The sequence below is a fragment of the Mobula birostris genome, chromosome 3 (genome assembly GCF_030028105.1).
Source record: "Mobula birostris isolate sMobBir1 chromosome 3, sMobBir1.hap1, whole genome shotgun sequence".
In the NCBI taxonomy this organism is placed as follows: domain Eukaryota; kingdom Metazoa; phylum Chordata; class Chondrichthyes; order Myliobatiformes; family Myliobatidae; genus Mobula; species Mobula birostris.
The window spans coordinates 143775393-143800629 of NC_092372.1; positions in this window are offsets into that span (position 1 = coordinate 143775393).

Consider the following 25237-nt stretch of genomic DNA (forward strand, 5'->3'; position numbering starts at 1 on the left):
TGGCTCACCTCTGACCCCTGTTCAGATCAGCCCTCAATCCTCTGTAACTTTCTTACCAGGAGAACTTCGCAATCAATGATGCTGTCATCTACCTGCTGAACAGAGCCTACGCCCATTTGGATAAGCAGGGCGGCATTGTAAGGGTATTTTTTGTTTTATTTCCCAAGTGCCTTCAATACCATACAGCCATCATTGCTGGGGAAAAAACTCTGTTCAATGCAGGTTGGCACTTCCATTGTATCCTGGGTAATGGACAATCTGACTGGCAGACCACAGTTTGTGCAGCTTCCGGGCTGTGTGTCAAACATGGCTATATGCAGCACTGGGGTCCCACAGGGGGCTGTACTGGCTCTCTTCCTGTTTACCTTGGACTTTCGATACAACACTGAGTCATGTCATCTGCAGAAATTGTCTGGTGACTCAGCAATATTTGGGTGTATAAAGAGACTATGGGGGGATGAATACAGGGCATTGGTGGAGAAACTGATTAGAAAGGCTGGCTGTGTTACATAAGTCAGACTGGACACAGTGGAGGCTGTGGTAGAACAAAGAACCCTACAGAAAATCATGGCAATTCTGGATAATGTTTCTCATCCTCTGCATGACATGTTGGCCGAACAGTGGAACACTTTTAGTAATAGAGTAAGACAACTGCGCTGCTCCAAAGAGTGTTACATGAGGTCATTCTTACCCTCAGCCATTAGGCTCTATAATGAGTCAACCTATAGCTGGGGAAGTGATGACCTCTCCTATTAGATTGCTTGGGGTAACTTATTTTTAATTCTTTCTTACTTCTCTTCTAATATTTGTATATTTGTATATCTGTGCACATAATGCTACTATGTCACAGTAATTTCCTCTGGGATCAATAAAGTATCTATCTATCTAGCTTGCCTGTATTTCCACAAAGCTTTCTCTGTTTGTCTCTTCTCCCAGTGACATTAGTAATCAAGAGCAAGACTTTCAACTGCATTTATCTGAGTGACAATGTCTGCTGTTCAATCTCGGAATACTCTGCTTTTATTAATGTTGATTAGGCAGGAAGAAATCTGCAGTCCCAGTCCAACCATTCCACATGTTTAAAATTTAGTCTGCACATGACTCGCATTGAAGATTGTCTTCGTTAACTAGAGCAAAAACTCGATTCTAATGGCCTTCAGTTTTGACTGTACACTTGTATTTACTGGTCACGAGGCATCACGGTAGTTAGCGGTTAGTGTAACATTTTACAGAACCAGCTATCCGGATTCAATTTCTGGCACTGATGGTAGCGAGTTTGTACATTTTTTTGATCTCCTCCAAGTTTTCTCACTATGTATGTTCTCAGTATTATTATACAGTGTGAGCAACTTGGGTTCAATTCCCACCACTGTCTGCTAGGAGGCTGTACGTTCTCCATGTGACCGGGTGCTTCTGTTTACTCCCATATTCCAAAGACATATGGGTGGGTAGGTTAATTGATCATACTGATGTCATAGGGCAGCATGGGCTCATTGGGCTAGAAGGACTCGTTAACATGCCGTTCTCCCAATAAATAAAAGAAAGGTACATAATACATTCATGCGGATTATGTTTCAGGAGGGTGAAAGACTCAGTCCCAAGACCCGTGAGCCTCAGTCTTATCTACGTTTCATGGAGAATCAATGTCTTTGCTAGCTACACGTGTCGAGCCTGCACAGGCAGACACCTCCCAGTCTCCACCAAGCTAACAGAACTTGCTTGTCTCTTGTTACCAACTCATCACCTGTAACGATATAGCAACTCTGCAACAGTCAGCCTCATCTTCTGAGCCCCGGACTCCAGTACATGAACGCTTCAACAGATCCCCAACCTGATGCCGTAATATCCTGTCCCAGTTCGGCTTATACTTCGAACTCCAGCCATGTCTGTATTCTACGGACCGAGCCAAGGTAGCCTTTGTCACCTCTTTCTTGAGTAGGATATGCTCTGACCTGGACCATTGCCAACTGGGACAATAAAATCACCATCTGCAGAAAATATAAGGAATTTACTTAAGCAATGTGTTGGGTTTACAGCCATCTGGAAAGTGGAAGGAGGACAGCAAGTCGGATACCTCGCCTGTGTCAAGGCTCACGCTCGGTGCTGGGTTACGCAGTGGAATCCTGGACTGTCATGGTGGAGTAGGACAGGAATGTGGAATTGCTGCAGATTGATTACCATCTCACAGAGCTCTTGAAAAATGAGCTGTCTACCTGGGAGATTCCCATCCACCTCGAATGCTCTCTGAAAAGGCAAGCATCATATGGAACAATCCTTCGATCATCAGCCAGAACCCCAGTTCCATTTCCAAATCACTTCAAGCTACAGGACCATTATCGCCAATGCCTTCAGAACCTATGCAATTGGGCAAGCTTTTTTAACTCCTCAAGGGTGTGAACATCGGTGGAGAAACAACTTGTGTGCTTACTGTAGAGCTACTGATCACTCAGGCATCAAATGCCCACTCCGTCAGGGAAAATGGCACCACTAGGTAGAGACATGGGGCTTGCTATCTGGCAAGTTCCCACTGGCCCCTCGTTCCAGCACCATAGCCTGACTCACTCTCTCTGACCTTCTCCACATCCCAATGATTCTACACACTCAGGAGGCTCTGGCAGATTCCTGTGCAACAGGCATCTTTCTGGATGAGACTCCGTGTGTGTGTGGCTCAGTCTCCCTACCAAGCCTGTCTCTCACTCTTCCTGCATCACCCCGATTGATCGACATCCCATTGGTCTGGGATGGTCAGAGCACGCACACGGCCTGTGCACACGAGCATCAGAGAGCTCCATGTGTCCTTATTGACTCTCCCAACTCTCTTCTCATCTTTAATTTTTACTTTTTTATTTTTAATTATTGAGCTACAACGTGGAGTAGGCTCTTCCAGCCCTTCAAGCTGTGACACCGAGCAACCATCAATTTAACCCTGACCTAATCATGGGACAACTTACAGTGACCAACTAACCTACCGACCAGTACGTCTTCGAATTGTAGGTGGAAACCGGAGCACCAGGAGGGAAACCATGCGGTCACAGGGAGAATGTGCAAATTCCTTACAGATGCGAGTTCATCCATTTCCTCCTGATTGACTTGCCCAATGTCCTCTCATCTTGGGTTACCCCTGGCTCTCACTCATAACCCTCGCTTCACCTGGTCATCTGGTTCGCAACTGAGTTTATGACCCACTTGCCATACCACCTGCCTGCAGCCTCGGTTGATCTCATCCCATAAATGCTTGGAGATGGAGGAAACCCTTGTGACGAGGGTACTGACTGTGGATGATCAGCCATGATCACAGTGAATGGTGGTGCTGGCTCAAAGGGCCGAATGACCTACTCCTGCACCTATTGTCTATTGTCTATTGACCACCAAACTCCTATGGGAACACCACAACTTCAGTTAAAGGGAAGTCAGCACCAAACCGCCTCAGAGGTCACACAGCTGTGCGATCAACCTCCTCCCGAGCATGACCCCTTCTCAAGGTCGTTTCTTCTCCCTCTACTCTCCTGAAATCCAAGCCACAAATGACTACTTCAGTGAAGCGCTACCGTATGGCTTCATTCAACCATCCCAGTCCCCATCCGGTGCAGGATTTTCCTTTGTCAAAAGGAAAGCTGGGGATCTCCAACTCTACATCGATTGCCGTGAAAGCTGCATTAACTTCCGTGGACTCATCAAAATCACCAGTAAGAATTGCTGCCCTTTCCATTGATGGATAGCATATTTGAAACATTTTGTTGGGCCCTGATCTTCACCAAAATGGATCTACAGGATCTACAGCCTGTAGTACCTGATCCGCATCTGCCAGTGAGACGGTATTCGTAACACCCACTGGCCACTACGAGTACTTGGTGAAAACACACAAAATGCTGGAGGAACTTAGCAGGTCAGGCAGCATTAACAGTGCCTATAAAAAACATTCAACCCCCTTGGAAGTTGTCATGTTTTATTGTTTTACAACATTGAATCACAGTGGATTTAATTTGGCTTTTTTTGACACTGATCAACAGAAAAAAGACTCCTTCCTGTCAAAGTGAAAACAGATCTCTACAAAATGATTTAATTTAATTGCAAACATAACACACAAAATCATTGATTGCATAAATATTCACTCCCTTCAAGTCAGTATTTAGTAAATGAACCTTTGACAGCAATTACAGCTTTGAATCTGTGTGGATAGGTCTCTATCAGCTTTGCACGTCAGGACACTGGAACTTTTCCCCAGTCTTATTTACAAACCTGCTCAAGCTCTGTCAAATTGCATGGGCTTTATGAATGAACAACCCTTTTCAAGTCCAGCCACAAATTCTCAATTGGATTGAGGTCTGGGCTCTGATTTGGTCACTCCAAAACATTAACTTTATCGTTTTTAAGCCATTCCTGTGTAGATTTGGCTTTATACTTGGGGATCATTATCTTACTGGAAAAACAAATCTTCTCCCAAGTCAGTCACACTTCTTCTGCAGACTACATCAGGATTTCCCTGTACTTTGCTGCATTCATTTTACCCTCTACCTTCATAAGCCTTCCAGGGCCTGCTGCAGTGAAGCATCCCCACAGCATGATGCAGCCACTACTATGCTTATGCTAGGGATAGCATGCTTTTGATGATGTGCAGTGATTGGCTTACGTTAAACATAGCATTTAGTCCGATGGCTAAAAAGATCAATTTTGGTTTCATCAGACCATAGAACCTTCTTCCAGCTGACTTCAGAGTCTCCACATGCCTTCTGGCAAACACTAGCCGAGATTTCATGTCAGTTTTTATCAACAGTGGCTTTCCTTTGTCACCCTCCCACAAAACTGCAACTGGTGAAGCACCCGGGCACAGTTATTGTATGCACAGTCTCTCGCATCTCACCAGTGAAGATTGTAACTCCTCCAGGGTTGTCATAGGTCCCTTGGTGGCCTCCCTCATGAATCCCCTTCTTGCACGGTGACTCCGTTTTTGAGGACAGCCTGCTGCAAACGGATTTACAGCCATGCCGTATTCTTTCCATTTCTTGGTGATTGACAACTGTGGTCCAAGTGATATTCAGTGACTTGGAAATTCACTTATACCTATCTCCTGACTTGTGCTTTTCAATAATCTTTTTGTGGAGTTGCTTAGAGTGTTCTTTTGCCTTTATGGTGTAGTTTTTGCCAGAAGACTGACTCACCAGCAGCTGGACCTTCCAGATTTCAGTGTATTTTCACTACAATCCATTTAAACACATCGACTGCACACAGGTCTCCAAAAAATCAGATCTCCAGTTAACTAATGATGGCTGTACCTGTGATGATATGGTGTGTCATTTTAAAGGAAGTGAATACTTATTCATTGAATTATTTTGTGTTTTATATTCACATTTAATTTCAATTACTTTGTAGAGATCCATTTTCACTTTGACATGAAAGAGTCTTTTGCTGTTGATCAGTGTCAAAAAAGCCAAATTAAATACACTGTGATTCAATGTTGTAAAACAATAAAACATGAAACCTTCCAAGAGGGATGAATACTTTTTATAGGCACTATATGGAAATGAATAAACAGTCGACATTTCAGGCCCAGACTCTTCTTCAGGACTGAGAAGGAAGGCGGAAGACACCAGAATAAAAAGTTTAGGAGAGGGGAAGGAAGCTAGCTAAAAGGTGATATGTGAAACCAGGTGTATGGAAAAGGTCAAGAGATGGAGAAGAAGGAATCTGATTGGAGAGGAGAGTGGACCATAGGAGAAAGGGAAGGAATAGGGGAGCTAGAGGGAAGTGATATGTACATGAGAAGAGGTGAAACGTCAGAGTGGGGATAGAGAAAATCGGGTTTGTTTTTGTGAATGAGAAATTGATATTCATGCCATCAGGTTGGAGGCTACACAGACAGAATGTAAGGTGTTGCTCCTCCACCCTGAGGATCATCTTATCATGGCAGCAGAAGGACTGACATGTCAGAATGGGAGTGAGAATCAGAATTAAAATGTTTGGCCACTGGGAAGTTTCACTTGTAGCAGATAGGGTGGAGGTGCTCCATGAAGTGGTCCTCCAATTTACGACTCATACTTTGTGATGCTGTTCGGAATTTCCAATAGTCCAGCCATTTTCAAAGCCATCATTATCGAGACACTCTGAAACAGGCAGAGATGTTTATCCACCTTCACATCTTCATCGTCTCCAAAGACAGGCATGTATTCATCCATCTTCATCTTCTCCAAGAGCCTCTGAGACCACACCTGTCACGTTCGATCAGTCCTTTAGTTTTTCCTCAAAAACCAACTCAACCACAAGATGAAAAAATGCCATTTCAACATCCCTGTCATTTCCTTTGTGGGTTACATCCTTTCAAACCAAGGCATAACCATGGACCTAGAGAAAGTGCACACTGGTGCCGACTGTGGTCCCACAAACAGCTACAGCGCTTCTTTGGCTTCTCCAAATTCTACCGCCATTTCATCAGAAATTACAGCCAACTCTCCACTCCTCTCACCAACCTCAGAGATAATGTGCTCTGCTGCACTGTGGTCCACTGACTACACTTTTGAGGAGCTCAAGAGGCACCCCACCACTGTTGCCATTCTCTGCCATCTGAATAAATCTGGAGCTTTTGTGGTACAGGTGTATGCATCTGAAGTGGGCACGGGGCTATTCTCTCCCAGCAAGAAATGGAAGGGAAAACACGTTTGTGTCTTCTTCCTCAGGAAGTTCAACTCTACACAGCACCGTTATGAAGTAGGAGTCAGAGAGCTCCTCACCTTTAAGGTGGGCCTTAGAGGATGGAGACATTGTCAGATGTGAAACATCAAGCTCCTCATGATCTGGACTGACAACTAGATCCTCGTATACGTACAACAGATCCACCAACTTAACATACGTCAGTATCATTGGGCCCTCTTCTTTGAGCTATTCAACTTCACCATCTCCTACTGTCCCAGGTCCAAGAACACTGAAGCTCTGTCATGACAGCTGGACCCTGCCGAAATAAAGATTGACCCTCAGCCCATCATTCCATCTTCACTGATCCTTGCCCAATCATCTGGGACCTTGAGATCCAGATCCACAAGGCCCTACAAAACGATCTTGCTAAGGCCAATGCACCTGACAACTATTTGTATGTGTTGGTGGCAGTGCACTCTGAGGCACTCCAGTGGGCCCACTCCTCACCACTCTCTTGCCTCCAGGCACAAGATGGACTCTGGATTTTCTATAACGCCGGTTCTGATGGCCCACTATGATCACTGATGTGCATCAGTTCGCCGATGCCTGCTCTCAATGTGTCCAGTCCAATTCCTGCATCCAGCAGCCTACTGAGCTCCTGCAGCCCCTACCAGCCCCCTGACACACGTGGTTTCACATCGTCGTGGATTTCCCCATGACTTTGCCACCTTCCAATACACTCATGGTGATCATGACAGTGGTGGACCAGTTCTCCAAGGTGGCCCATTTCATCACCCTCTGCAAGCACCTGTCAGTTGTTGAGATGGCGGAACTGACTCTCCAACATTTAGTTTACCTCATAAAACTTCCTTCAGGACATTGTGTCGGTCTGGGCTCAACAATGCATCTCCTGCCTCTGAGTGAGCCTTCTGCTCCCTTCTTCACACCTCAGTGAGTTTGTCCTGTGGCAATACATCTGGAGATCAATGGTCAATCAGAAAGATCCAGTCAGCAAGTGGAGAAGTTTCTGTGATGCTTCAACGCTTCGAAGCTTTCCATATAGAAAAAGTATCTGCTCTGGGCCAAGCTGTCCCACAATCAACACCACTCCACTGCCACAAGCATGTCACTCTTCCAATTGCTTCCTGGTCACCAACCACTGTTGTTCCTCTTAGAAGAGCCAACTCTTAGGAGATCTTGTCAGTCAGGGCCCTGGTTTGCTGACATCAGTATGTATGAAACAGGGCCAGGAGAGCATCATGGCTGCCAACAGTGCCTACTGCTGCCAGGCTAACTGCTGTCGGTGCCCAGCTAGATGAGTCAGGCTTGGAGACCATGTTCATTGGTCCCTTCAAGATTACCCATCACATTAATCTAATCACTTACCATCTCCAGCTGGAACCATCCCTCAGGGTCACGCCTACCTCCCATGTGTCCTGCCGCAAGTCATTGTCAATGGACTACTCAACCCACCTGATCTTGCACGTCCAGAACCAAGGTGGAAGATGCTCCAATGTGCACGATCAGCCGTTAGATGGATTCACATCCTCATAGATAGGGTTTCCACTACTTGGTTGACTGGGAGGGGTATAGCCCAGAGGAGAGGTCTTGAGTACGTCTAGTTTCAACTTGGATCCATCGTTCATTGAGGAGTTCCACTGGACCGTTCTAGATTGCCCTAGGTCAATGGGTGTCAGCCATTGGAAGGGCGTTGTAGTCCTGTCAGGCTTGCACAGACAGGCACCTTGCAGTCTCCTCCTAGGTAACATAAATCACCTACCACACATTCCAATTCATCACCTGCAGCCTATTTAAACCCAGCTCTCATCCACAGTTCCTGTCCACTTATTGAACCAGCCAGCCTCAACCAGTTGCTCCTAGCCTTCAGCTGCCTTGTTGCCTGTTGTGTTTAGTATCTGTTCTCAATTCCTGGCCCTTCATGGTTTGTTATTTTGCAGGTTATTACTGAAGTTATTGCTCACCACCAAATCGTCCCTGCTGGTCTGCTTTTGGATCAAGCCTCCTCTACATTTCCTGACAACATGGCTGTAAGGCATTCCTTAATAACATCATAAAACACTCATACATGTGTCTTCAGTCACAGTGATGATCATGGCTATCGTTCCTCCCAACTTCTTAGCTTTCAAGATCATTGTCACCCACAGTTACTAAACAATGACACATGAAGCACACACCATATGCTGGTAGAGTTCAGCAGGCCAGGCAGCATCTATGGAAAAGAGTACAGTCGCCCTCTTGAGCCAAGACCCTTCATCGGTCCTGTTTGCCCTTTTCCATGGATGCTGCCTGGCCTGCAGAGCTCTTCCGGCGTTCTGTGTGTGTGTTGCTTGGATTTCCAGTGGAGTTTCTCATGATTGTGAAACAATGACGCAAGTTCAGTTTGCTTCTCATTGCTGCATCAGGGAGGTCATTGGCGCTCTCCAGGGGAGTCCTCGTTATTCAGCCCAGAAACAGGATCTTGAGCCCATCCGGTCTGTGTCGACCAAGATGCCCATTCAGTTTGTGCTATTTGCCAGTAATATATCCTTTTAAATCTTTCTTATCCATGTGCCAGCCCAATGGTTGTTATTGTACCTGCCTCAGCTACTTCCTCTGGCAGCCCATTCCACATACATACGACAAATTTGCCCGTCAGGTTCCTATTAAATCTTTCCCCTTCCATCTTAAGCCTATGCCTTCTAGTTTTTGATTCCCCCAACCCTGTGAAAAAAACTGAGTACATTCAGTCTATCTATGACCCTTATGATTTTATTCATGTTCATATGATCACCTCTCAATCTCCTATTAACCAGGAATAATATGCTAAGCCTGTCTGATGACTCCCTGTAGCTCCCTATAACAGCTCTGCAGTGCTGTAAATCTCTTCTGCACTTCTTCCAGTTCATGTCACAGGCCTCCGTTCCGAGAAACAACCTTTCACCATTATCTTCTGCTGCCTACCATCAAGCTAATTAGCCAACTCTCCGCTGAATCTATGGAATCTAACCTTCCAGAGCAGCCAATTATGTGAAAGCTTATCAAAGACCTTGCTAAAGTCCATACGGACCACTGCTATTGCCATGCTTGTATTGCCCATCTAGGTTACATAAGCAAAAAATATATAATTAAGTTAATAAGACATCATCTCCTACTGAAAAAGCAATGCTAACTATCCTTAATCAAACCCTGTCACTGAAGATGCATGCCCTGTATATCTTATACCTGAGAAATGCCTGCTGTTCATTTCTTTTGGAACAGGGAGCAGGGAAATACTGACAGAGGTGCTAGACTTTCATGTCTGTAGTTCCATATTTTTATTTCTTTGCAGCCCTTCTGAAATAAAGGCACAACATTATTTTTTTATTTATTGAGATACAGCATGGAACAGCCCCTTCTGGCCCTTTGAGCCATGCTGACCAGCAATGAGACCATAAGACATAGGAGCAGAATTAGGCCATCTGGCCCATTGTGTCTGCTCTGCCATTCAATCATGGCTGATCCTTTTTTTTAATCTCCTCTTTCTCCCCATAACCTTTGATGCCATGTCCAATTAAGATCTCAAATACACCCAACGACCTGCTCTCCTCAGCTGCATGTGGCAACAAATTCTACAAACTCACCACCCTCTGGCTAAAATAAATTCTCTGCATTTCTGTTTTGAAAGGGCACCCCTCTATCCTGAGGCTGTGCCCTCTTGTCCTAGACTCTCCCACCATGGGAAACATCATTTCCACATCAACTCTGCCTAGGCCTTTCAACGTTCAAAAGGTTACAATGGGATAGCCCCTCATCCTTCTGAGTTCCTTCGAGTACAGACTCAGAGCTATTGAACATTTCTCGTATGATAACCCTGGACTCATCCTTGTGAACCTAGACCTCTCCAATACCAGCACATCTTTTCTAAGATGAGGGGCCCAAAACCGTTCGCAATACTCAAGGTGAGGCCTCACCAGTGCCTTATGAAGTCTCAGCAACACATCCTTGCTCTTGTATTCTAGACCTCTTGAAATGAATGCTAACATGGCATTTGCCTTCCTCACCACTGATTCAGCCTGCAAGTTAACCTCCCAAGTTCCTTTGCATCTCAGATTTTTGGATTTTCGCCTTGTTTAGAAAATAGTCCGCACATTTATTTCTGCTTCGAAAGTGCATGACCATGCATTTTCCAACATTGTACTTTATTTGCCATTTTCATGCCCATTCTCCTAATCTGTCTAAGTCCTTCTGCATCCTACATGTTTCCTCAAAACAGAAGGATGCATTAGTGATAATTTTTCAAAACCCTTTAGATTCTGGACTAGTTCCTGAGGATTGGAGGGTGGCTAATGTAACCCCGCTTTTTAAAAAATGGAGGGAGAGAGAAACCGAGGAATTATAGACCGGTTAGCCTAACATCGGTGGTGGGGAGAATGCTAGAGTCAGTTATCAAAGATGTGATAACAGCACATTTGGAAAGTGGTGAAATCATCGGACAAAGGCAGCATGGATTTATGAAAGGAAAATCATGTCTGACGAATCTCATAGAATTTTTTGAGGATGTAACTAGTAGAGTGGATAGGGGGAACCAGTGGATGTGGTATATTTGGATTTTCAAAAGGCTTTTGATAAGGTCCCACACAGGAGATTAGTGTGCAAACTTAAAGCACATGGAATTGGTGGTAAGGTATTAATGTGGATAGAGAATTGGTTGGCAGACAGGAAGCAAAGAGTGGGAATAAACGGGACCTTTTCAAAATGGCAGGCAGTGACTAGTGGGGTACCGCAAGGCTCAGTGCTGGGACCCCAGTCGTTTACAATATATATTAATGATTTAGATGAGGGAATTAAATGCAGCATCTCCAAGTTTGCGGATGACACGAAGCTGGGCGGCAGTGTTAGCTGTGAGGAAGATGCTAAGAGGATGCAGGGTGACTTGGATAGGTTAGGTGAGTGGGCAAATTCATAGCAGATGCAATTTAATGTGGATAAATGTGAGGTTATCCACTTTGGTGGCAAAAACAGGAAAACAGATAATTATCTGAATGGTGGCCGATTAGGAAAAGAGGAGGTGCAACGAGACCTGGGTGTCATTATACATCAGTCATTGAAAGTGGGCATGCAGGTACAGCAGGCGGTGAGAAAGGCAATTGGTATGCTGGCATTCATAGCAAGAGGATTCGAGTACAGGAGCAGGGAGGTACTACTGCAGTTACACAAGGCCTTGGTGAGACCACACCTGGGGTATTGTGTGCAGTTTTGGTCCCCTAATCTGAGGAAAGACATTCTTGCCATAGACAGAGTACAGAGAAGGTTCACCAAATTGATTCCTAGGATGGCAGGACTTTCATATGATGAAAGACTGGATGGACTAGGCTTATACTCATTGGAATTTAGATTGAGGGAGGATCTTATTGGAACGTATAAAATCGTAAAGGGGTTGGACAGGCTAGATTATTCCCGATGTCCAGAACGAGGGGTCACAGTTTGAGGATAAAGGGGAAGCCTTTTAGGACCGAGATTAGGAAAAACTTCTTCACACAGAGAGTGGTGAATCTGTGGAATTCTCTGCCACGTGAAACAGTTGAGGCCAGTTCATTGGCTATATTTAAGAGGGAGTTAGATATGGCCCTTGTGGCTAAAGGGATCAGGGGGTATGGAGGGAAGGCTGGTACAGGGTTCTGAGTTGGATAATCAGCCATGATCACACTGAATGGCGATGCAGGCTCAAAGGGCTGAATGGCCTACTCCTGCACCTATTTTCTATGTTTCTATGTTTCAACACTACCTGCCCCGCCACCAATCTTCATATCATCTGCAAACTTGGCAAGAAAGCCACTTATTCCATCATCTAAATCATTTATATACAGCATAAAAAGAAGTGTTCCCAACACCAACCCCTGCAGAACACCACTAGTCACTGGCAGCCAACCAGAAAAGGATCTTTTTATTCCCACTCGCTGCCTCCTACCAATCAGCCAATCCTCTAACCATGTTAGTAACTTCCCTGTAATACCATGGGCTCTTAACTTGGTAAGCAGCCTCATGTGTGGTACCCTGTCAAAGACCTTTCCCAAGTCCAAATATACAAAATCCACTGCATCCCCTTTATCTATCCTACTTGTAATCTACTCAAAGAATTCCAACAGATTCATCAGGCAGGATTTTCCCTGAAGGAAAACATGCTGACTTTGCATTATCTTGTCCTCTGTCACCAAGTACTCCATCACCTGATCCTTAACAATTGACTCTAACATCTTCCCAATCACTGAGGTCAGGATAACTGGTCTGCAATTTCCTTTCTGCTGCCTTCTTCCTTTCTTAAAGAGTGGAGTGACATTTGCCCCAGTTTAATCCTAACCCAATCCCTGGGTTTAATTCTAGCCTATTCATGGGACAATTTACAATGACCAATTAATCTACCAACTGTTACATCTTTGGACTGTGGAAGGAACCAAAGCCCCCCCCCCCCCCCGCCCCTGCCAGAGGAAACCCAAGCTGTCATGGGAAGAACATGCAATCTCCTTACAGGCAGTGGCAGGAAATGAACCTGGCTTGCCTGTACTGTAAAGTATTGTGCTCACCACTATGCTACTGTGTCACCTTCATTTGCTACCCTCCAGTCTTCTGGCACCTCATCATGGCTAGTGATAATGCAAACATCGCTGCCTAAGAGAATATTCTTCCTCAGCCCACAGAAGATTCAGATGCAGATTAGCTTGTTGTCATATTGCATCAGGGTGCAATTAAATTCCTTGCCTGCATGAAACTCAGAGTAGTATTTGTACATGCTAATAATAAATATAACAAGTATGAACAGCACAATGGTGCAAAGATTGTAGTGCAATCTGAAGTAGCACAAAGAAAAGGAAATGAAAGCAGGCATTTACTGTTATTGGTGGCTTCCCACATTTTAAGCAAACAATTACTGCATTCTTTGTTACTCATACTGCTGTTCTTATTAACAGACATGGAGACTTAAGTACATTTAATAGTTGACCATCAAAAGACCATTCTAATCGTCTATTCGAGCTGTGTTAATAGCTTACATGCCTTATTGTTTCAGAGCCAGCCAGAGCCTTCTCTCGTCTTTCTGCAGACTGATTGTCCCAAAAAGGCTGAAAGTTGGTAGTTATGATGAATCTCTGCTCAAATGGCTGTTCCTTCCACCCACAGCAGTGCACGCACCAGGAGCATAGCCAGTTCCACTGATTTAATGGAGACCACAACAGGACTTCACAAAATGAGATTTCACTGACACATCGCTCTTGTGTGCTTGACTACATTCAACAGAAAGATGTCAATTATTTGTGCTGAAGTGTGAATTTTAGTAATGTGAGTTCAGCCTTTGCCTGATGGAAAGGTGCAAATGGGTGACCTACACTCCAGACAGCAACAGCAGTAGGAAGAATGCCAGCTGACTATAGAGAGCAGCAGCAAGAGGAAGAAGATAAGGGAAAGAATCACTTGGTCCATATCCCGAGTGTGAAGCCACATAATAGACATCCTAATGGAACATTTCTGGACATCTCATGCAACAATGTTTAATCCAGAAATAGGTTCTCAAAAACTCTGTAACAGCTACCTCTTCCAGACAATTTTCTTCAAATCAGTCACAGCTCAGAATATTTGTACGCTTTTTCTCCTGTAAATAGTAGTCAGAAGCTTAAAATTCAGTTGTTAGTCTAATGAAACAATTTATCAAGAGCTTACTCTGAACAAAACACAAAATATTTAAAATTCAATAAATCAATAATGTCATTGTGAAGCTTTATGAATTTGAACCTTAATCTGAATTATCCATGCATTGCTTTTGCTCTTCACATATAAGACCTGTTACATGTTGAATTAATTTCTGCTGAGCTGAATATCATCATGGCAAGCACTCATGCAAATTTAGTAAACTTACAGGTCCTCCAGATTTCACATAAGAATAATTGAGGTCAAGTACACTAATGGATGTTTAAGATCACAGCAATACCAAGGAAAGGGGCTACTCAATTATGTCAAAAGTGTACAATGTCTCCTCCTGTTTCAATGCAATACTTAAGCATCAATTGCAAATAGACCTTATTTCACCATGAAGAAATGCTTTCAGTAGCCTCATCTTCTCATCAGAAATTGTTGCTTAACTCTGCACCTTGTTGTTCATGCTGATTTGTACAATTACAGACCTACAATCAGACTTGACAGTCACCCTGGTCAATAAAGTCTCTGTAAGTCATTCCTCTTCTGATCCTCAATGACAGATGCACCAGTGCTTCATTCAGTTGCTTGGTTTATTTTGGTTATATAGCAGGAAGCATCATCCTGAGGTAGTCTGCATCTGTCAACCTTTGTAATAGAGGGCAATTGTTGATAAGATATTACGATGTAGCCTTCTTGGAAGATTGTATGAAATAGTCATGGGGTGAATGTGAGGGTATTGATGTGTGGGAGTAATGAAGTAAAGGACAAAAGGTAGTAAGCAAAGATACTAGTAGAGAGTGAATGGAGGCCAAGGCAAGACTAGAAATACTGTAGTTCATGAGTTGTTAGAAGCCACCTTTATATTTTTTGTGACAATTTCAACATGGAAAAATAACTTTGACTATCTAGCTCTCATAATTTTATATATTTCTAGCAAGTCTCCCTTAGCCTCTGATACTGCAGAAAAAACAGTCCAAAATTGTGCGGCCTGTCCTTATAGCTAAAACACTCCAATCGAGGCAACAATCCTAGTGAAACTCTTGTGTGTGTTCTACAAAGCCTTCATTTCCTTTTTGTAGTGTGGTGACTAGAACCGCATACGATATTCTGAATGTGACCTAAACAAAGTTTTATCCAGCTGTAGTGTAAGTTCCTAACTTTCATGTTCAATATCCCAAATGATGAAGGCAAATATGTTATATGCCTGTTTTAGCATCCTATACACTAGTACTAGAACTCATAAGGAGATATAGATTTGTATGTTGTTCAATTAGTCAATACTTCCTCAATGTGTGCCAGACATACCTTGATACAATTTAAGGTGGTTCACAGGGCTCATATGTTCAAGGATAAGTTAGCTCGTTTTTATCACCACATAATTCCTGTTTGTGATAGATGTATTTCTGAGGAAGCTTCCTTGACACATATGTTCTGGTCTTGTCCTCTTCTAGAAAAATATTGGAAAGATATTTTTGTTATTATTTCAGTAGTTCTGCGTATTGATCTTCAACCTCATCCTATTACTGCAATTTTTGGCTATCAGTCATAGACTGTAGTCGTTTATCCTTGTCAGCTTGTCATCTAATTGCATTTATTACATTAATAGTCAGAAGATCTATTTTATTTAAATGGAAAGATTCTAATCCCCCTCACCACTACATTTCAACGGTTTTACCAAACAATAGCATGCCTAAACTTGGAAAAAATTAGGAGTGGTACTGTGGATCCTTCGGTTAAATTTGAAGAAACTTGGAGGCCATTTATGCAATATTTTCATATGATGTGAGATGACCCTTTCTAAATCCTTTGTAGTAATTTTTGTTCAAGTACAGAGGAGTGTATTTAACAACAAATAATGATTTTAGCTGATGTAATATGACAGCCCAAGCTTTGTTTTTTTATGTCTACTTTTTTTTTAGTTTTAAGGGGTTTCTTTTTTCTTTCTTTATAAAATATCTTTTTCATGGTCAATTACTATGAGATTGGGAGGTTATACTATATTTGTTACTTGGAATTGTGCTTGTACATGTTAACTGTTATTACTGTAATCCCGATCTCTATGTATCATTACTATTATTGTTAAGTTTATTACACTTAATAAAAAGATTGAAAAAGATTTGCATGCTGGATCCCTCAGTACACCAGTACTCCCAAGGATCCTGTCATTTATTGTATACTTTCCTCTTACATTTGACCTCCCAAAATACAACAGCAAACACTTGTTCACATTAAACTACATCTGCCACTTCTTGGCTCAGTTTTTCAACTGATCTATGTTCTTGCTGAATTCTTTGATAAACTTCCATGGTGTCCAAGGAATACCATACCAAGTGGTTTGAAACAACACTGTTGTGCTTTTTAAAAAAATGTTTCAATCTCTGTTTCAATATTAGTTTCCATGGTTATGAAATTCCCGTAGTACTCCATTTTTTGTAAACAATGATACCGCAAAATTACATAACAGGCTGGTCATTTCTTTATTTTTATTTGAAAATACCACATTACTTTGCTTTGTCATATATACTGCATTGTTTCCAATTATGATTTTTCTTTAACTCATGCAATGTGGAAGATTTTCTATGAGCTGAAATCACTGGCTTGTTCTTGTATGACTTTGGTAGCTCATGTCCATTATACCTATTCCCTGCATTCAGGTGCTGAAAGCTATTTGAGATTCTCAGCGTAGCATAAACCATAACTCTTCTGAAACATTTTTGAAAACTGTCCGTCACAATTAAAGTAAAACGGGAACAACTTCTACCAATAATGTTACATATGCTGTTACATGAAATTACTAAAAAGAAGAAATAAAATATTGCAATCAATTATACTTTGATATAACCTCAGTATTCTATACTTCATAAATATTCAAGCACTGACCCTCTTTCTGCAGTTCTGTTTCCAGTTCCCTTGCAAGTTATTCCTTAATTTTAAATATTACTGAATTTTTAAACTTGCGTGATTTTAGACAAAACTCTTCCATAACCAATCAATCGATTGTTCCTTCTATGTTTCCTTCAGAAATATTCTCTGAGACCTTCATATGTTATACTCCAGTGACTGAAACTTATGATTTGACTGAATCAGCTTTCTTTTGTCATTGTAACATCTTCATTCTATTTGGTAGCTACAGGACAACTAACCATCCAATATTAGAATATCTGATGCCCAGCCACTAGCACAATAAAGGCACACTGATGGAGAAAAAAAAGTATGAATTTATCAACATTCTGAAAGTTGTTAACATATTTCCTCTCCATGTTTAAACTTTCAAACACCTCTCAAACACCTCTCAAGGATAGACACAGCTATGCAGCCAAGGACAAGGACAGCCATATTATTATCTATATATAATTATTTGTTACTGTGACATTGTCACATAGCAAGAGGCCAGTGGTAAAGTTTGTGTTTGTATAAACAAAATATATGTCAAGATTTTCTGTCTAGTTCACAGCCTGTTTGAAAATTAGACCAAAACCTCAACTGTTTCTTTTCCTACAGACAGGACCTGTTTAGCAGTTTTTAATTTTCTTTCAGATTTGTAGCTTTGGCAGGTTTTCTGATTGGTAACAACCAGAACAGTACGTATCCAAACCCATTGCTGTTTCAGGCCCATACCATCAAGATATATATGGATTTTCAATTAGTATATCCTTTGTATGAAGTTGAAATTTCCAGGTCGTTGCTAAAACATTTTGAGTTGATTTTAACAATGCTTGAAAGTTTGCTTTCAAATATATTTGTTGCTGTCACTGTCTAATTTATCATTTTTTGTTGTTCTTCACAGAATCTGTCGGGTTTCCAGTCTAGTAAAGTGAAGGCTTTGAGCAATAGTTATGTTCCAACATGGATAAGTGATCTGTTTTGTTCAACCACATCACTCCCAGGCACTGAAGAGAAAAATTCACCCACACTGAGTATCACAGATGTTATTGTTACAGTGAAGCAATACTGAAAATCTCAGGGGCAGAGATCTTCAACAAAATAAAATGCCACAAGTACTGGAATGTTTGAACCAAAATAAGCCATTGATAGCTGAAGTGTATTCCAGAATCCATCATAGTAGATTTGTTGTCAACATCATTGGAAACAGGAAAATGGGGAATTTAGTCCCTCAGATATATTCGGTGAGATCATGACTGATATATGATCTGAATCTTTTGCCCCATATTCCTTAAATCTTCAGTTAAATAAGGTCTACTGATCTTAGTTTAAAATGAATAATCTAAAGGAGCAACAGAATTTCAGCACAGCTATTAGCATCAACGAAGAAGACATTGATTCTTCATCTATACTAGAGAAAGAAATACAGTTGAATCATCTTTTGTAAGGAACAAGTCTAATAGAATGGATTAAAGCCATACAAACACACAAGGACCATGAAGACGCAGAGTCAGAAAGACATACGCATGATCTCTGTCACACACACACACACGCACATAAAAGTAGGCGGACATGCAGGTATGTACATAATGCAAGAGGGTTATGAGAAGTCTGATAAATGAAACTGAAATAATTGAAAAAGATTAATCATCCTATCATCCTGGAAGCAGAAAATAATCTGACTGACACTGAAATATTTCAGAACCGATACTTCCTAAGTTCAGGGAATTGAAGCTTCAAATAACAGGAAGATTGAGGTCACAATTGCTAGATAAACTTGACAAAACAGTTATCCCTTTTGGATTGCAGAGGAAACCATGAGGAGTGAATTCAAAGGCATGAATTTGTCAGTAAATTATTGTCTCACAAGGAAGAAATATTTTCAATCCTAGACATGGCAGTTCTATTATAAATCCACTTAAAGGTCATGATCTCCTAAATGACTTTACTTTCAGTACTGTACTCCTTTATATTGTCTCACTCCACCCTCTTCACTATTGGCCATTTAAAAGTCATTTTGCATCTTCCTTCATTTGTCTGTTTCATCTCCTTGACTTAAGTGCTGCTCATCATAATTATTTAAAATTCTATTTAGACAACAGCACACTAGAAGTTATGTTGTTGGTTTTCTGTTCAAATGTCAAACTGACCTGCTGTGGTTTTTCACTATTTTCTAATTTTATTGAAAGCTTTTCATAATGAGATATGTAATTGTCTGAATTGGGCCCTGAGGAATGCATTGGAACATAATTAGAACATAGAAGATAGAAGATAGAACAGTACAGCACAAGAACAAACCCTTTGGCCCACAATGCTGTACTGAACCAGCAAAAAAGTAAATCAAAACCCCCCAAAACACTAATCCCTCCTACCTACACCATGTCTGTATCCCTCTGTCTTCCTCATATTCATGTGTCTATCTACACATCTCTTAAAAGCCTCTAATTTATTTGCTTCTACCACCATACAAGGCAGCACATTTTGGGCATCCACCACTCTCTGAGTAAAAAATTTACCCCTCACATCCCTTTTGAACCTACTTTCTCTCACCTTCAATGCATCGTCATCGTTAGGCTGCATCTGGGATTTCCAGTTGGCGGACGATTTCCCTCTGACGTATTGGGAAATCATGTTCGTGGCAGATTACAGGAGTGGTTTGCCTTTGCCTTCTGCCGGGTGAGTTTAAAGAGATCACCACCTCTTGCAGTGGATGACCAGGACGTCTAAGTGCCTTGTCGTGCTCTTAGTGCTCCACAATGCCTGCTGGCCTGCCTTCTTGACCGTTGGACCTATAATTGGTCCCTTCTGCTCAAACTGCCATGGCCAGACTTCAAACGCTGGGACAGGCAGATCCCCTACCTCATTGAGGGTCGAAGACCCGTCGGCTACCCTCACCTGGTTTGGCCTGTCTGCCAAGACAGTTTATTGGGGTGTGGCCGCTGCACATGCTACAGCTACTTGGAGCCACAGGTGAGAGCTGAGCGCCAGGTGGGGACCAAAGGTGGACGAGCTGTCCTGAAAAAGGGCACCCCAGGTCCCTCACCAGAGGTGCTACCCCTCCCTAGACACCCCCTATACCCCCTACAATGCATGCCTTCTGATAGTAGACATTTTTACCCTTGGGGGAAAAGATACTCCCTGTCTACTCTATCTATGCCTCTCATGATCTTATAAACCTCTATCAAATCTCCCCTCAGCTACTGATACTCCAAAGAAAACAACTCGAGTTTTCCCAGCCTCTCATGATAGCACATGCCCTCTAGACCAGGTGGCATCCTGGAAAACCTCTTCTGCATGCGCTCCAGAGCCTCAACATCTGGGTGACCAGAATTGTATGCAATACTCCAGATGTGGCCTAACCAGAGTTTTATAGTTGTAACATTACTTCTTGACTTTTGAACTCAGTGCCTTGACCAATAAAAACAAAAATTCCGTAAGCCTTCTTACCCACCCTATTGAGCTGTGTAGCCACGTTCATGGAGTTATGGACCTGGACTCCAAGATCCCTCTCCTCAGTAACACTCTTAAGGATCTTGCCCCTAACAGTACTGTTTCCTTGCATTTGCCCTACCAGGGTGAAACACCTCACATTTATCTAGGTTAAACTCCATCTGCCATTTTTCCTCCCATATCTGCAACTGATCTATATTGTACTGTATTCTTTGCCAGTCTCCTATACTATCCACAATTCCACCAATTTTGGTATATTCACAAACCTACTAATACATCCATCTTCATTTTCATCCACGTTATTTATATACATCTCAAACAGCACAGCACAGATCCCTAATTACTCCACTAATTACAGATCTCTAGTTCGAATATGTCGCTTCAACCACTACCCTCTTGTTTTCTATAAGCAAGCCAGTTCTGAATCCAAACAGTCAATTCTCCATGGACCCCATTAATCTTAATCTTCTGGATTAGCCTCCCATGAGGAGTTTTGTCAAACTAAAATCCATGTAAGCAACATCCACAGCCCTATCTTCATCAATCTCTCTTACAACTGTCAAAAATCTCAATCATGTTGGTAAGACATGACTTGCCACAAACAAAGCCATGTTGGTTCTCCCTAATTAGGCAGTGGTTTCCCAAATGCTCATATATCATATCCCTAAAGATTTTCTTCAGCAATTTCCCTACAACTGATGCATGACTCACCGGACTATACACCGGTCTATAGTTCCCAGTTTTTGCGATGGTTCCCTTCTTAAATAGACGTACAACATTTGCCACTCGACAATCCTCCATATCCTCGCATTTGCCTAGAGAGGACATGAAGCTACTGGTCAAGGCTCCAGATATCTTGTCTTTTGCTTCCTTCAATAATCTGGGGTAAATCCCATCAGGTCCTGGGGACTTGACCACCTTAATGTTCATTAGCAGGCCCAGCACTTCCTCCTCTTTGATCTCTAAACACTCTAATGGAACTTACCACAGCTTCTGACTGGAAAGAATCTGCCCCATGCATCACATACAAACACGTGACTCAGGATCAGGATGAGGCCATTCAGCCCATTGAGCCTGCTCTGCCCTGAACCATCATGTCTGATCCGACTGTAACTGCTATTCCACTTTCCCACAAACCTTTCACTCTTCTGTTTATCAACAGGTCATCTACTTCGACCTTAAATATATTGAAACACTCTGCCTTCACCACCTTCGAGGAAAGATTTTCAAAATCAAATCTGACATGACAGTTATATGCACAGCTGCAATGAAAAACCTACTTGTAGTAGTACCACAAACGCATCATTTACAAAAAAAAACATAAATACAGACAATATTTACTAGAAAGAACACAATAAAGCAAAAAGAAGGCAAAGTTGATTTTAACGCAAAATGATCGCGTGGTCATAATGTTGCCAAGTTGTGGTGCCAGTTGGATCTAAGGTTTAAGAACTGAATGACTGAAGGGAATTTCTTGAAGTTCTTGAATCTGGGGGTGGGGGACTTCAGGCTTCTGTAGCTCCTGCTCAGTGTTAGCTGCAAGAAAATTGCATGGTTTGGGTAGAGGGAAACTTTGATGATGGATATTGCATTCTTGAGGCAGCACCTCCTGTAGATACTACCAGTGGTGGGACAGGACATGCCCAGGATGTATTGAGCTGAGTCCACCAATCTCTATTGTTTCTTATGATCCTGCACACATTTGAATTGCAGTACCAGATTATGATGTGACCAGCCAAGATTCTTTCAAAAGTACACCTGCAGTACTTTGCTAGCGTGTTCGTTGATAAGCAGAAACTACTTAAATTCCTAAGACTCATCATCCTCTGAGAGATAAAAAAAAGCAGTTCACCTCTGTCTTAAATGTGCTTATTTTAAAGACTAACCCCTAATTCTAGATATTCTCCTAAGAGGAAAATCCCTTTCTACATCCACACTGTCAAAACTGCTGACAGTAACAAAAGCAGTGCACATTTTGAGATTTCAATTTCAGACAGGCCTCCGAAATACAGAGAACATCTCAGTTTGCATGTTAAACAGTTTTCTTCTGTGTGAGGAATATTCATTTGATTCTTTTACAGAGGGGTCTGTGTGTTAACTCATCTGCTGGATTCAACACAGTTGCCCCTCTTCAAACTGCAGCCTCATTCATGCCTAGTGACTGATGACATGCAGAACCTACACCTGAGTTGCCCTCTGCTGGTTATTAGTCACTATTATCTCAGCTGCCATTTTCTCCTCCTTGCACTCTTCCTGTTCAGACACTGCCTGGGCAGATTGACAGGTTTTGCTATTTCAAATGAGATTCGCCAAATAACAGTGTTATAATTACACAGAAAGAGTCCATGGCTGGTGGCTTGGATAGTGACAAGCAGGCGTACAGGAGTGAGATAGATTGACTGGTTGATTGCCATCACAACAACAAGCTTGCATTTGGGACCAGTAAGACCAAGGAATTGATTGTGGAGTTCAGGAAGTGGAAGTGAAGCGAGCATATTCCAGTCCTCATCACAGGATCAGCAGTGGAAAGTGTAAGTACTGTCAGGTTCTTGGGTATCAACATCTCTGAAAATCTATCCTGGACCCATAACATTGATGCAATTATGAAGAAAGTATGCCAGCAGCTATACTTCAGTAAGAGTTTGAGGAGATTTGGTATGTCACCAAAGACCCTATAACAAATTTCTACAAATGTACCATGGAGTACATTCTGACCGGTTGAATTACCATCTGGTATGGAGGAGCCATTGCACACAATCGGCAAAAGCTGCAGAGGGTTGTAAGCTCAGCCAGCTCCACCATGGGCATCAGCCTCTTCACCATCAACGAGATCTTCAATAGGTGATGCATCAAGAAGGTGGCATGCATCATTAGGATTTCCACCACACAGAGCATGCCTTTTCTTAACACTACCATCAAAGGTGAGGAACAGGATCCAAAAAAAAAATTCATGACATATGTCGGAGATAATAACCTGCATTCTGATTTTGTCAGGCCTGCAGAAGTAGGCACCTCCAAGTCTCCACTCAGCTAACAGGAGTCACATACCACTTATTTCCAACTCATCACCTGCAGCCTATTTAAATCCAGCTCTCATCCACAATCCCTGTTCACTCATTGAACCAACCAGCTGCCTCTAGCCTTCAGGTACCCGGTTGCCTTATCGTGTAAATTATCTGGTCCTTCTGGTTTTGTGGCTCCTCATGGCTTGTTATTTTGACGTTTATTATTAAAGTTATCGCTCACCACTAAATCAGCTCCACTGCTCTGCCTTTCAGTCAAGCTTCCTCTACATTTCCTGACAGGATGAGTGAACCATTGATTGACCCAGCAGGTATATTCGCTTGTAGGAAGTTGTCTGTCACATGGACCAGAAACAGCAGGAAACCAATGACAATCTGCTTGCCACTTTCTTCCAACTCTCCATGTTGATACAGTAATTCCATGATGGTCAATTTCCTCTATCTGAGCCCCAGATTCCAGTGTCCATACACTTCGATGGATCCCCAACCCGTTGTCCAATTCCTGTCCAAATGTGTCGTACACTTTGAGCTCCAGCCATCTCTGTATTCCACAGACTGACCCAAGACTGCCTTCACCAACTCTCTGTTGACTGGGTGTGTTCTGACGTGGACAATAAAACCAATATTTGCAATAAATATGAGAAATTCCCCACTGAGGTGCATCGGGTTTTCAACCATCCGGGAAGTGGAAGGGGGAAGAGTGGACTTGATACTTTGGCTGCATCACGGCTCACGCTCAGTACTGGATTACACCGTGGAATTCAGGATGCTCATGGTGGAGTGCACCTGGGATGCAGGAGCATTTTTGGCCTATATTCATCATAGTCTCTTGGAGTGCTTGAAAATTGAGTGGTCTGCCCAGGAGATTCCAAATGACTTCAGAAGCCGCACCACTCTGGCCCTCTGAATTGACAACTATGTCCGACCATCCTGGCTCCAAGAACACTTAGGCGGATGCCCTGTCTTGACAGTTCAGCTCATTTGAGATAGAGATTGACCCTCAGACCGTTATTCTATCCTCCGAGATCCTTACCCCAGTCATCTGGGGACCTTGACAACTGGATCCGCCAGGGCCTACAGTATGAACCTGCTCTGGATGATACACTGGGCAGCCGTGCACTCTGAGGAGCTTAGTGGGCCCAGTCTTCACCCCACTCCAGCCATTTAAGCACGTGATGGATTCTGAATTTTCTGTAACACCGGTTCTGGTGGCCCACCATGATCGCTTCTTAGCTGCCTGCCCTCAATGTGCTAAATTCAATTCCTCCAACCAGCAGCATCAGGGGTCCTGCAGCCCTGCCCATTCCTCAGTACCCATGGTCCCTCATGGCAATGGATTTCATCATGGGTTTGCCACCTTTAAGTGGGGACACTGTGTTACAGCAGTTGTGGACCAGTTCTCCAAGGCATTCCACTCCACAAACTTCTGTCAGCCTATGAAATGGTGGATCTGGTTATCCAACATGTAGTTTTCCTCCACATCTTCCTCCAGTATATTGTGTCAGACCAGGGCCCACAGTTCATTTCCTGCTTCTGATGATCCTTCTGCTCCCTCCTCCGCACCTCAGTGAGCCTGTCCTCTGGCTATC